This window comes from Prionailurus viverrinus, chromosome B4, assembly GCF_022837055.1.
Source record: "Prionailurus viverrinus isolate Anna chromosome B4, UM_Priviv_1.0, whole genome shotgun sequence".
Lineage (NCBI taxonomy): Eukaryota > Metazoa > Chordata > Mammalia > Carnivora > Felidae > Prionailurus > Prionailurus viverrinus.
Genome location: NC_062567.1, coordinates 29095441 through 29108435, shown reverse-complemented (window position 1 = coordinate 29108435; position 12995 = coordinate 29095441). Strand labels below are relative to the sequence as shown.

Below are 12995 nucleotides of genomic sequence, written 5' to 3'. Positions count from 1 at the left end.
AATGTCAGCAAAACTTAGAGAATCTATTATAAACCAGGAAAAACACCTACGACCAGACAAATACACTTTCTATCAAGCTGGAATAGAAGTCTGTCTGAATGTACACAACACGTATAGTTAAAATAAAACTTTAAAGACAGGAAAAATAGTTCAGACAGACCAAAACAGTGGGGAAAAAAATTACAGTACCTTAGAAAATGACATAATTTGACTTAAGAAAACATCCTAAGAGTCATGATATGTTTCTGAAAGACACCACTGACCACAGTAAAGTCACCTTCTGAAAAAAGACAAACCAGATCTCTTCCCTAGCTCCAAGTGAACCTCAAAGCAGCATCTTCCCTTCCACTAAAGCAATGCAAAAGTAAAAGCAAGTTTTAAGAACTAGAATAGAGGTTTCAACTTTGATATCCAATATTATAATTCCTCAGTATTAAAACATATAACTACATAGTAGTCTGTCAGAGTTCATGTCCTGTTGGCTTCCAGAAAACATCTTCCATTAACCTAACCAATAACTGAAGGTTTTCCAAGTTCAAAAAGTCCCATCACAAAGTAGTCCTCCTCATTCAATCTACTAATCCGTGTGCATTTCTTTACCCAGCTGTGCGACCTACTTTATTGCACAGCTTAGGCATGATAAGTACCAAAATTTCTGGAAGAGACAGCTCAAATTCCCCATCCTGTGTGGTGAAACAGGGTTTCAAATCCTCCAACAGATGGCTCCACTGACTGTTGGCCCAGATTAACTCACTACTTAACAACTCCCAGGGTAAAACAGGGCTGGGATGGAGACCAGACAAGCAAGAGAGAGCTCTCAGTAGAAGAAAGCAATATCCCTGCATTTGTGGTCTTTCTATATACCACTTTCTCTTCTTTTCCCACACACTACCCTTTGTTCCCAATAGTCTAACACTCTAAATCAGCTAAAATGCCTAATTCTATCACGGGAGAGGAGAAGTGCAGTTACAGGATCCGCAGAGCTGAGATCATGCAGAGTTATAATCATAGCTAAATCCAAAAGTCCTTCCAGCTGCTCACTCAATCACTCCCCTAGAATCAAACTGCTACTTGCTAGGTCCCTGGAGAAAGATGTCTTTGCCTGTAATACAGTCTGGCTCCGTTTCTGATGTTGGAACGCTGACAGCTTTCAAGCCCTACCCCTCCCTGCCCCACATTTGGACAAGTTGGTGAGAAAACCCAGGGCCCCCTCCTTTGGCACAAGCAGGAATTTCATATCACCCAAGCCCAAGCAGGCAGGCAAGGAAGACTTCAGCCAAACTCATCTCTACACAATAAAGCCAAGCCAATCTCTTCTCCCTGCCCTCTCACAATACTGTTGACCTGCTTCAAAACCTGCTTCGTGCTCACAAAGCTTCAATATGTGAGTATGAGCCTTCTCATACTCTCTTGGTGGTTGTGGCCTCATCAGTCTTTGACATATGAATCGAATTTTGAGTAGGGTCCATCCTACCTTTGCAGAGTGGCAACAGCATTTCCCCCAAGCAAAAGACCCCGAATACTCCTGACTTCAATTCAAGCCTGTTCTAAGGCAGCCACTTAGCACACCAACTCCTCCAATGTCTCTCTTGACTCTGGCCATGAGAAACCTCCCTCACCAATTAAAACACGCAAGTGTCCATCAGGAAGCAGGAGGCCCGAGGACTGGTGCCCATTCCAGCCCATAATTATATGCCTTTAGACTGACATTCATGAGTCTCATTTTCCACACCTATAAAACAAGTATAGTAATACCATCTCCCTGTAAGATCATGGTGGGGATCAAAAGGGGCAGAATACAGGACATCACATGGACAATCATAATGCCTACACATACCTTACATAGGTCCTTGAGGTGGGAGCCCATCTTCCTCAAAACATCCTGCATTCCAGCTCCCTCCTCCAACATGCAGCTCTGCTCTTCCAGTGTCCTTTAGGCTCCCTTCTCTCTCTGTTCTAACGGCTCTTGTAGGGAGCTACTAGTTCACTAAAACAAAACAAACCAAAAACCTTCCTAATAACTCTTTTTACCACACATACACCCCACTGTAGCATAAGAAGCAACCAGAGAGAACTCCAGGCAACCCCTTCTAGGAAGTTAGGTTCCTAGGTTAGGACATAGATTAACACCAGGTAAAATCTCTTTTTTATGTAGTAAAACACTAAAGATCATGTCTTATCACACCCACCAAGACCAGCATCTGAGGTCCTCTTCCAACTCCTGAGCCCTTTAGAAAAAGAGAGGTATTTTGGTCACATCACAGAGAATCCACTTACAAAGGAAAGCAACTTCTCCAACTTAAAACAATATCTGTAATAAGAAAAAGCTCAAAAGCCAAGCAGATGTACATTTTGAAAAATCTAAATATGACAACAGTCACTTGCAGGTTAGTTATCAAAATAGCAGGGTTGGGATAAAGTGTACAAAAAAACTCCTCCAACTCTTTAACATATTGCTCCAGTACTCACAAACATTTGTCATCAAATGAAACAAATAAGACACACTATTTAAAGTGCTGAGAAGCCAGGTCGTAATGCAAAAACGGACCTAGGTGAAACGTGATCCCAGTATTGGCACTGGTTGTTTTGGGGCAAAGTACTCCTCAACCTGCCCGTGTCTGTACTGCACAGGCATCTGCATTCTGTCTACATGTCCAAATGAACAAGGGAAGAGCGGGCTATGGAAATTACACACACTCTGCCTGTCTCAGACATCTTCATGAGCTCAAATACCACCCACAAGCACCCTTCCTTGACAGGTAGGAAAACAGCCAGAAGTCAAATATACAAATTCTTCAGCTATCATTCATCATTCATGCATTCGTGCATTAATCTCATAGTTATCGATGTCCTAATCCCTCTGGGACACTATGTCCAGTACCAGGGATGAAAAATAAGAGCTTGGATGAAAGAAGACAGACCTACAAATAATACAAGACAATAATATCAGTTTGGATATACATTCTTAACATCTACTGTATGCTAGTCCAGCAGTTCTCAAAATGGGGTCTCTGAATCCCTGGGGGTCACCAAGAAACTTTCAGGGGTTCTGCAAGGTCAAAACTACTTGCTTTGTAATACTGAGACTTTTTGTCTTTTCACTGTGTTGACATCAGCAGTAATGGTGCAAATGCAATGGATAGTAAATCTGCTGACACCTTTGTACAAAGCTAGTCAGTGACACCACACTGTGACAGTAGTTATTCTATTCTTTACCTCACGCACTCACAGGCGAAGAAAAGAAAAAAAAAAAGGTCAGTTTCACTTAAGAATGCCCTTGATGAAGCAGTAAAGATTATTAGTTTTATTAAAGCTCTAGCCTTGAGTGGGTATCTTTTAATATTCTGTGTGATGAAATCAGAAGCATTTCAATGGTCACCTTGAGGAAAAGCACCTAAGCATGTGGCAAAGTTTGAGTTGTAAACTTACCCAGACACTTTTTTCACAGGATACCATTCTTACCTGAAAGAACTAATGACCAACCATGGCTATTCAGGCTTGCATAGTGGTTAATTTTTGAGAAAATATTTGACAAAGGAAGCCTGTTACTTTTAATACTAACGGCCAAAGATAAAACTGAGCTTTCACTAGAAGTCAGAACTCTGGAAAACTCCTATCTCCCACAATAATCTTGAAACTTCCCAATAATTAAAAGACTTTTCTGATGAGATCACTGATGAATCAAAAGCAATCTTAGATAAATAGGTTGATGAAATATGTCAACAATAGGAAGATCTGCATAATAGTAAAGCAATATCTTCCAAATGATCCAAGCATGGTGTTACAAAATCTTGCATGGGTAAAATACCCCCTTCCAAGTACAAGCTAGATTAATAAATTTTAATATAACGAAACAAATGGTTTCAGATTCCACATTGCAACTAATCTTTAATAAACTATCACCTGTCAAGTTTTGCTACAGTATCAAAGCATATCCACATTCATATTTAAAAAGCTAGAAGAAAAATACTCCCAATCCCACAGCTAACATCATAGTCAATAGTGAAGGGCTGAGAGGTTTTCCTCCAAGATCAGGAAAAAGAAAAAGGTGCCCACTGTCACCACTCCTTTTCAACATAATACTGGAAGTCCTGGCCAGAACAATCAGGCAAGAAAAAGAAATAAAAGGCAGAATTACAAAGAAGGATGTAAAACTGGTTCCATTTGCAGATATGATTTTGCACACAAAAAAAATCCTAAACACTCTACCAAAAAACTGTTAGGTATCATCAATGAATTCAGTAAAATTACAGGATAAAAATTTAACGAAAAATAGTAGTGTTTCTAAGCACTAACAATAAATTATCTGAAAAAGAAATAAAGACACTCCCATCTAAATAGCATCAAAAACAATAAAATACTTAGGAATTAATTTAGCCAAGAAGGTGAAAGATCTCTACACTGAAAATTACAAGACACAGATGAAATAAATTGAAGGAGACACAAATAAGTGGAAAGATATTCCATGTTCATGGATTGAAAGAATTAATACTGTTGAAATATCTAAACGATCCAAAGCCATCTATAAGTTCAGTGCAATCCCTATCAAAAGTCTAATGGCATTTTTTACAGAAGTAGAAAAAACAATCCTGAAATTTATTTGGAACCACAAAAGACTCCAATAGCCAAAGCAATTCTGAGAAAGAAGAACAAAGCAGGAGGCTTCAAAAGATCAACAAAATGAAAAAACCTACAGAATGGGACAAAATATTTGCAAACCATCTATCTAATATCCAAAATATATGAAGATATGAAATATATTTTTCAATCATCCAATTGAAAAATGGGCAAAGGACCTAAATAGACATTTTTCCAAAGAAGATATACAAATGGACAATAGACACATGAAAAGATGCTCAACATTACTAATCATTAGGAAAATGCAAGTCAAAACCACAATGAAATAACACCTCCTACCTGTTAGAATAGCTATCATCAAAAAAGTGAGAGATAACAAATGTCGGTGAGGATGTGGAGGAAAGGAAACCTTTGTGTACTGTTGGTGAGGCTGGAAATCAGTACTGCCACTATGGAAAACAGTAAGGAGGTTCCTCAAAAAAAAGAAGGAAATCCTGCCATTTGTAACAACATGAATGGACCATAAGGGTATTATGCTAAGTGAAATATGTCAGAGAAAGAAAAATACTGCATGATATCACCTATATTTGGAATCTAACAAACAAACTCATAGAAAAAGAGATCAGATCCGTGGTTGCCAGAGAGGAGAATGGACGGCAGGGGACTCATATGAAGTCATATAAAATACAAACTTCCAGGAATAAGATACATAAGCACTGGAGATGTAATGTACAATATGATGACTATAGTTAACATAGCTGTCTGATATATTCGAAAGCTGCTAAAAGAATATAAGAGAGTAAATCCTAAAATTTCTCATCACAAGGAAAATCACATTTTCTTTGTTTCTTTTCATATGTATAAGAGATTCTTGATGTTAACTAAACTTTTGTGGTAATCATTAGACAATATACGTAAGTAGTTACTATGCTGTACACATTAAACTTACACAGTGCTGTATGTCAGTTATATCTCAGCATAACTGGGAAAATAAAAACATAATTTTTAAACATTTTTTAAAAGAAAATACTCCTTTCCTTCTCCAACCACATCTGTTTAAGGCTGGATTTTCTTCTAATACTTCAATCAAAGCAATGTATCACAAAACAGACTTTAGAAGCACATAATAAATGATATAATAAAAAAATATATAAAATGTAAAACAATGCTACTCTTAACACTAACTTGTTTTGTTTTGGAAACTTTAGTTATTTTTTTATAAAATATGTCATATATGTTAACATAATGGGTATAATGTTTTAATAAATTATTTTTTAAATTATCAATTTTAGTTTCTAATATGATAAATATCTACAGACAAACTCTCTTTGAGGAGATTCAATAATTTTTCAAATTTTTTTAAATAAATAAATTTTTTATTTAGATATAATTCACATACCATACAATTCACCACTCGAAAATTCAGTGGTTTTTAGTATATTCACAAGGTTATACAACCATCAGCATTATCTAATTCCAGAACATTTTCATCATCCCAAAAATAAATCTCATACCCATTTGCAGTCAACTCCCATTCGCCCCTCTTCCATTCCCTAGCAACCACTAACCTACCTATTTCTATGAATTTGTCTATTCTACATATTTCACATGAATTGAGCCATACTGTATGTTACCTTTTCTGAATGACTTCTTTTACTTAGCATGTTTTCAAGGATCATCCATGTTGTAGTATGTATCAGTACTCCACTCCTTTTTATGGCTAATTAAATAATACTCCATGTACACAGACACACCACATTGTGTTTATCCATTCGTCCACTGATGAATATTCACATTGTTCCCACTTTTTGGCTATTATGAATAACACTGTTATAAACATTTGTGTACATGTTTTGGTATTAACATATGTTTTCAATTCTCTTCAGGATATACCTAGGAGTGGAATGGCTGGGTCACACGGTAACTGTTTTACTTTTTGAGGAACCACTAAACTTTTTTCCATAGTGACTATACCATTTTACATTCCTGAGGGTTTCAATAATTTTTAACACTATAAATGGGGTCCTGAGACATAAATTTGAGAATTGCTAGGCTGAGGGAATACTGAGATAAAAGATAGTCCCCTTCCTTAATGAGGCCATTATGTACCACAGCTCAGACTCAGAAACTGACAGATTCAGAAATTATCCCCTAGAGTTTCTGAGATACAGTATAGGTAGCAGCTGTCCTGCCGCCAGCCCACTACCAAGCATGGAGCAGTTCTCTGCCATTGCTGTCCGTGGTTCTAACACCATTCATTGTCCCACCACTGTATTCTCTCTTATTCTCTCATCTCTGCTTTACTTCAGTCCTTAGTGTTTCTTTTTCTCCTACTGTTTTTGCTTTGCTCCATAGCTTTCCATAAAAGACTGCTAAATATATCAGCAGGCAAACAGGGCACTTAACTTTCTGCCCTTATTAAGCTCCTCTCCATGCACCTGCCATAGTCTGAGAACTTGTTTCTTTACCTGCCGATAAAATTTGTCTCAACTACTTGTAAGTTTCAGTGGTGCTCCTGATTTCCAAGGGTATACTCTGTGTAACTGAGGTTTTGCAATATTTATTACATTTGTAAAGCAGCAAAAACTAAGGCCTAACTATACTGAAACCAAGTCTCAGATGATTTTTGGAAGAGTAGTTTCCCCTGAACTTCAGTACCCTACCAAAATTCAAATATTATCACTTGATACTCAGAACACTGAAAACTAGTATCCTTAGGAATACAATCACAGAAGTGGGAATGTGCTTTGCAGTAACATAACCCCAAAAGCTTCCTATAAATTTTAACGGGAAAAGTGCCCGGGTGGCTCAGTCAGTTGAGTGTCTGACTCTTGATTTTGGCTCAGGTCATGATCCCAAGGCTGTGGAATCGAGCCCCACATTGGGCTCTGAACTGAGTGTGGAACCTCCTTAAGATTCTCTGTATCTCTCCCTCTGCCCCTGTCCCCTGCTCACATTCCCTCCCCAACTCCACCTCTTAAATAATTAAATAATTAAATAAATAAATATTTTAACTGGAAGAAAAGTATAAAACAAAATTGCATAGTAATGAATGACCCCCAAAGATATCTATGTCTTAATACCCAGAACTTAGGAAGATATCACCTTTCATGGCAACAGGGAATTAACATTGCAGGCAGAATTAAAGGTGCTAATCAGCAGACGATTTTTCTTATTTACTTATTTAAGTAATCTCTACACCCACTAGGGGCTCGAACTCACGGCCCCAAGATCAAGAGTTACACTCCCTACCAACAGAGTCAGCCAGGCACCTCCCTAACCAGCAGACTTTAAAACAGGGAGAGTATCCTACACTTTCCAGATAGGCCAAATGTAATCGCCATGATACTTAAAAGTGAAGAAGGAGACAGAAGAGGAAATCAGAGTGATGAGGTATAAGAAAGATTCAACCCACTGTCGCTGACCTTAAAGATGGGGAAAGGGGCATTACAGCCAAGGAAAGTGAGCAACTTCTTAAAGCAGGAAAAGGCAAGGATATGGACTCTTCCCTAGAGCTTCCAAAAAGAAATACAGCCCTACTGACAGCTTGACTTTTGCACATCGAGACCCATAGCAGACTTCCAAGCTACAACACAGAAATAACAAACTTGTGTTGGTGTAAGTCAAAATTTGTGGTAATTTGTTCTGGCAGCAATAAAGAACTAATATAAGTTCTTGTTTTTCCCCAGAAATTATACTTTTAAGATTCCCACCGTCCCCCACTCCAATACCCCGCCCCCACCCCATTCCATAAAAGGCAGGGATCTGTCCACACTCTCCCCTTGAGGTTTTCAACTCCCTTTCTTATAGTTTGAACCCTTATTCTTAAGCCTTTTCTTCTGTGAAATGACAAGCATCAGAGTACATGCTTAGTTAGTACCACTTCCTAACAAGTGGTGACACATGCTTTGTCTCCTTTGCATCTTGTTTTTAACAATACTAATTTCTTACAAAGAAATTGCAATGAAATTTCAAAGTGGCAATGACCACTTTTCCCTCTTCTGTCAGCATTATCTTTGGCATATTTACGTATCTTCCAGACACATTTATTAGGATATCTAACATGCTATGAATATAAATTGTTTCAGAATGCATATATGACAAACCACAAAGCAGTTTGCAAAGATCAAAGCTGCATCACCACTCAATAATACCTTCAGTTGGCTCAAGTATGAAAGAGTACCTGCAACTGCAAAACATGTCAACACAATCTCTTGTTTGAAAGTATGTTTTGCCACTGGTCTCTATGTCATAAGACATATTTATAGCATTAAAAATTAATGTGCACTCATTTATCACAAAGATGGATTGCACATAAAATTCCTTGTGACTAGCTTTGGATATCAACAGAGTACTCTGTTAAAACATTTATATTGGTTTGTCTAGTTCTCACAGAGCAAGTTTCTTTTTACTGTTTCTCTGTTAGGAGACATTTGTATTCCTACTGAGAAACTGAAGGATCCACTACCCAGGAACAACCCCAAATGCATTAAAAATTAATAAGAAAAAAATTAACCCCATGGTAATATTCCATCTCTAGTTTCATAAGCTTTATGATATGTACACTTCACACAGCTGCCCTACTAAAACTATGAAGCCTCAGCATTTGTTTTGAAAAGGAAAGGGCCAAAAAATAAATCATTCAATATGCCCAGAAGTCTTTGGGCAAGAACAAAGCATAGTGACTTTAACTGGTAAACTTTAACTTTATAAGCTGCGCCTCTTGCTATAAATATTATAAACATCTAATTATGTGCTATTTCCAACTAGTTTTCAATAAAAAAAAAAACTGTACAAGATGACACTATCAACCACATGTATACTACTTTCTTAGAACAAATACTTCCTTCTATTCAATCACCATGAAAAAAAAATGACACTGTTATTTGGGGCTCTTCAAAAAACAAATTTATATAGTCTTTATAAAGAGTCATTCACTTCCTCTTTATGGTATACATTTTAGTAGCTACATAAACACTGGAACAAAAGTACAAAGTAGAAGAGAATCCACCATCTTTGCACTCAAGGTAATGGGGAGAGGACACTAATCCACTCTGCTCAATCCTTCATCATCTATCCAGATATTCAGCCAAATATTGTTGGGAAGCAAAGAATCCATTATTAAATCTACTCAGCACTTATCATGTGTCAGGCCTAGACTCTACCTCCCTAAAAAGTAGGTTTTATTATCCTCACTTTCTTTTTTTTTTTATAATTTTTTTTTTTTAACGTTTATTTATTTTTGAGACAGAGAGAGACAGAGCATGAACGGCGGAGGGTCAGAGAGAGGGAGACACAGAATCTGAAACAGGCTCCAGGCTCTGAGCTGTCAGCACAGAGCCCGACGCGGGGCTCGAACTCACAGACCGCGAGATCATGACCTGAGCCGAAGTCGGACACTCAACCGACTGAGCCACCCAGGCACCCCTATTATCCTCACTTTCTAAATTAACAAAGTGATATCAAACTATATCCAGGGAGAAGCAGAATCAGGATTCAAACTCGAGTCAGCCCAACTCAGGCATGTCCACACTGACACGTTTTCTTATTTTATTTAAAATTACCCCTGGATTTAAAAATTCTTCCAGTGCCTAACCTGGCAGAGAAAATAAAAGCACAAATAAAAACAACATTAATTTTAAGCAGTGTGTTTCAATTCTCTATGAGATGAGATACACGGTTAACTAGCACATAATGAAACACAAAGGAGGAAGGCGGAGCAGGAAAGGGTAACTCCCGGCAAAAGAATGAGCCAATGTGAGCAAAAGCAGGTCTCAAACAAGCTAGGGAATATTCAGAGAATGACAAATGGAACAGTCTGTGAAGGCACACAGTGAGAGAAATGGCCTAAAAGAGATGGATTGGAGACACACGTCATGGCCCTTGCATGCCATGGAAGACACTGGGGCTTTATGCCAAAAACTCACACTGAGTCGCCTACAGTTTGTGAAGAGAAGATACACAAGACAGACTATTGCAAGATTAATCTTCATAGAATCAATTCAAACTACCCCATGCACACTGCTAACAAGTGAAATTCCTCTTCTACATGACAGATAAAAATGAAGCAATCTGAGTGCAGTGGCTCCCTTCTGCTTTCATTCTCTCCTCCTTCCTCGCTGTCAGAGTTAAGGGAATCCCTGGGAGAACGCCATCCTTTGCCTCCTCCTCTAGCTTCGCTCTTCAAATTATTTTGAATCTTTTCTTCTATACTGGCTCATCCTCTGAGCCTTCAAAACACATAAGCATCTGCCATTTGGGGGAAAAAAAATATGCCTTTTCACTTTCAAGTCTCAAAATGAGTTGCCTGCCCTCATTGCTGCATCCTTTGTCACCTTAAAAGTAGCAGTGTAGCTTCTGTTCTCATTTCAATCTTTAAGGAACATTTTGGGATGAGCATTGGGTGTTGTATGGAAACCAATTTGACAATAAACTTCATATATTGAAAAAATAAAAATAAAATAAATAAAATAAATAAATCTTTAAGGAACACAGGAGAGTACCATTAACAACCCACTGAATGCAATGGAATTTATTCAACCTTCACCAACTTGCCTAGACAATACTATTGATGATCCTCTTCATCTTGAAGTTCTTTCTTCCTTTGACTTTTATGGCTGCCTCTCCTGGTTCCTGTCCCAACTGGCCATCCTTAAAAGGTTTCTTGTTCCTCTACTTGCCTTCCCAACATGGGTATTGAATTCCCAAGGCCTACTGCCACTGCCATAGGAATAACCACGTCTCTGTCCTGCCCTGATCCTCCTAATCTCAAGTCCCACATCTAAACTGCAAGGAGGATGAAAAGACCCGTCATGTCTGGTACAGACTTGGTTTGAAAAGGGCAGGATGAGACCTTTGGAAAGGCAGATAGAAGTGAGATTTTGGAGGGTGTCACGTGCCAGTGAGGGTCAGTGAAGGTCACTGAGGAGGGAAGTGGCTTATTCAAAGTAATGTCTGCAGAAAGTTAGCCTGGCAAGATTGTAAAGAATGGATTTAAAAGCAGAAGCAGAGGCAAGGAAGACCATTAAATAAAACCTTGGGAAGCCTTGGGAAATAAAAAACAGGCACTTCTGTGACAACAGTGTTAACAGGAAGGGGAGGTTTTGTGAGAGAGAGTCGAAGTGGAATGAACAAAGAAACATTAGCTGTCCAGGTCCCCTCTCATCATCGCTCAGCCAGTCACTGAATCACCTCCTTCTGTGTTCTTGCACTGGGCTGGGCAGTGGTATTACCAACATCACCCATATACAGTCCCTATTTTGAAGGAACACACAGGCCAAGTGGGCAAGACAGGAAAAGAAATCCAGCCTCTTTTTTAAAAACTTCATACAACAGTAAGTGAAATAAGCCACTAAGAGACAATCAACAATGAACTGGGCTTCTATCTAAGATTAGATAGGAAATAGTAGACCCAAGGAAGAAGAGTAGTAATAAGGAAAGTATGAAGTACTTCACACTATCTGGCCAAGTCTCTGGAATAACTAACTGCACAGTGATAAAAACAGCAGAAGACTGAGAATCTTTATCATCTAAGGTCTATAATTAGCTAAGTTTATAATTACAGTGTTCAATTTAGGTTTCATACCTAGGCCGCTTCCAGGCACACAGCAAATATACATAAATCCCCAAAGAATATGTGGGGTAACAGAACTCACTCCCCTTCTTTAAGCATATATATACCCTCATCTGTGAAATCCTGGGATTGAATCATGAGGCTTGAACAAGGTATAAAGCAAAGGGCAAATCATCTGCACAATTACTGAAAACACATGTTCCCCAGTCACATACCTATAAATTCTAATTTCAAAATCTATATTTTTGTTTATTTACAAAAAACATTTTTAAGTTTATTTATTTAGAGGTGCCTGGGTGACTCAGCTGGTTAAGCATCTGACTTCGGCTCAGGTCATGATCTCACAGTCTGTGGGTTTGAGCCCCGCGTCAGGCTCTGTGCTGATAGCTCAGAGCCTGGAGCCTGCTTTACCTCCCTCTCTCTCTGACCCACTGCCCTGCTCACAATCTGTCTCTCAAAAATAAACATTGAAAAAAAAATTGAGTTTATTTATTTTGAGAGTGGGGAGAAGGAGATAGGGGGAGAGAGAGAGCTAGAGCAGGGGAGGGGCAGGGAGAGGGAGAGAGAGAGAATATCCCAAGCAGGCTCTGCAAGGTCAGCGAGGAGCCCTACAGGGGACTCAAACTCACCAACTCTGAGATCATGACTCGGGCTTAAACCAAGAGCCCAAGACCCTCAACTGACTGACCCACCCAAGTGCCCCTAAATATCTGTATTTTTGGTAATTCTGATGCACGTACACGTACAGGTCACACTTAAAAACGTTCTTAAAAATGGTCTGAAAATTTTAAGGTTACACAGGTCAGAATTCAAATGCAGCTTTTAAAGTATTTGGTCACCTCTG

The 12995-nt window shown here is 38.6% G+C and overlaps 1 protein-coding gene across 3 annotated transcripts in view; it reads right to left on the bottom strand.

The window, feature by feature from the left end:
- The window catches only part of CCNY (cyclin Y), a 319192-nt gene that overhangs the window by 191986 nt on the left and 114211 nt on the right, over nucleotides 1-12995 (bottom strand). The window lies entirely within an intron of this gene.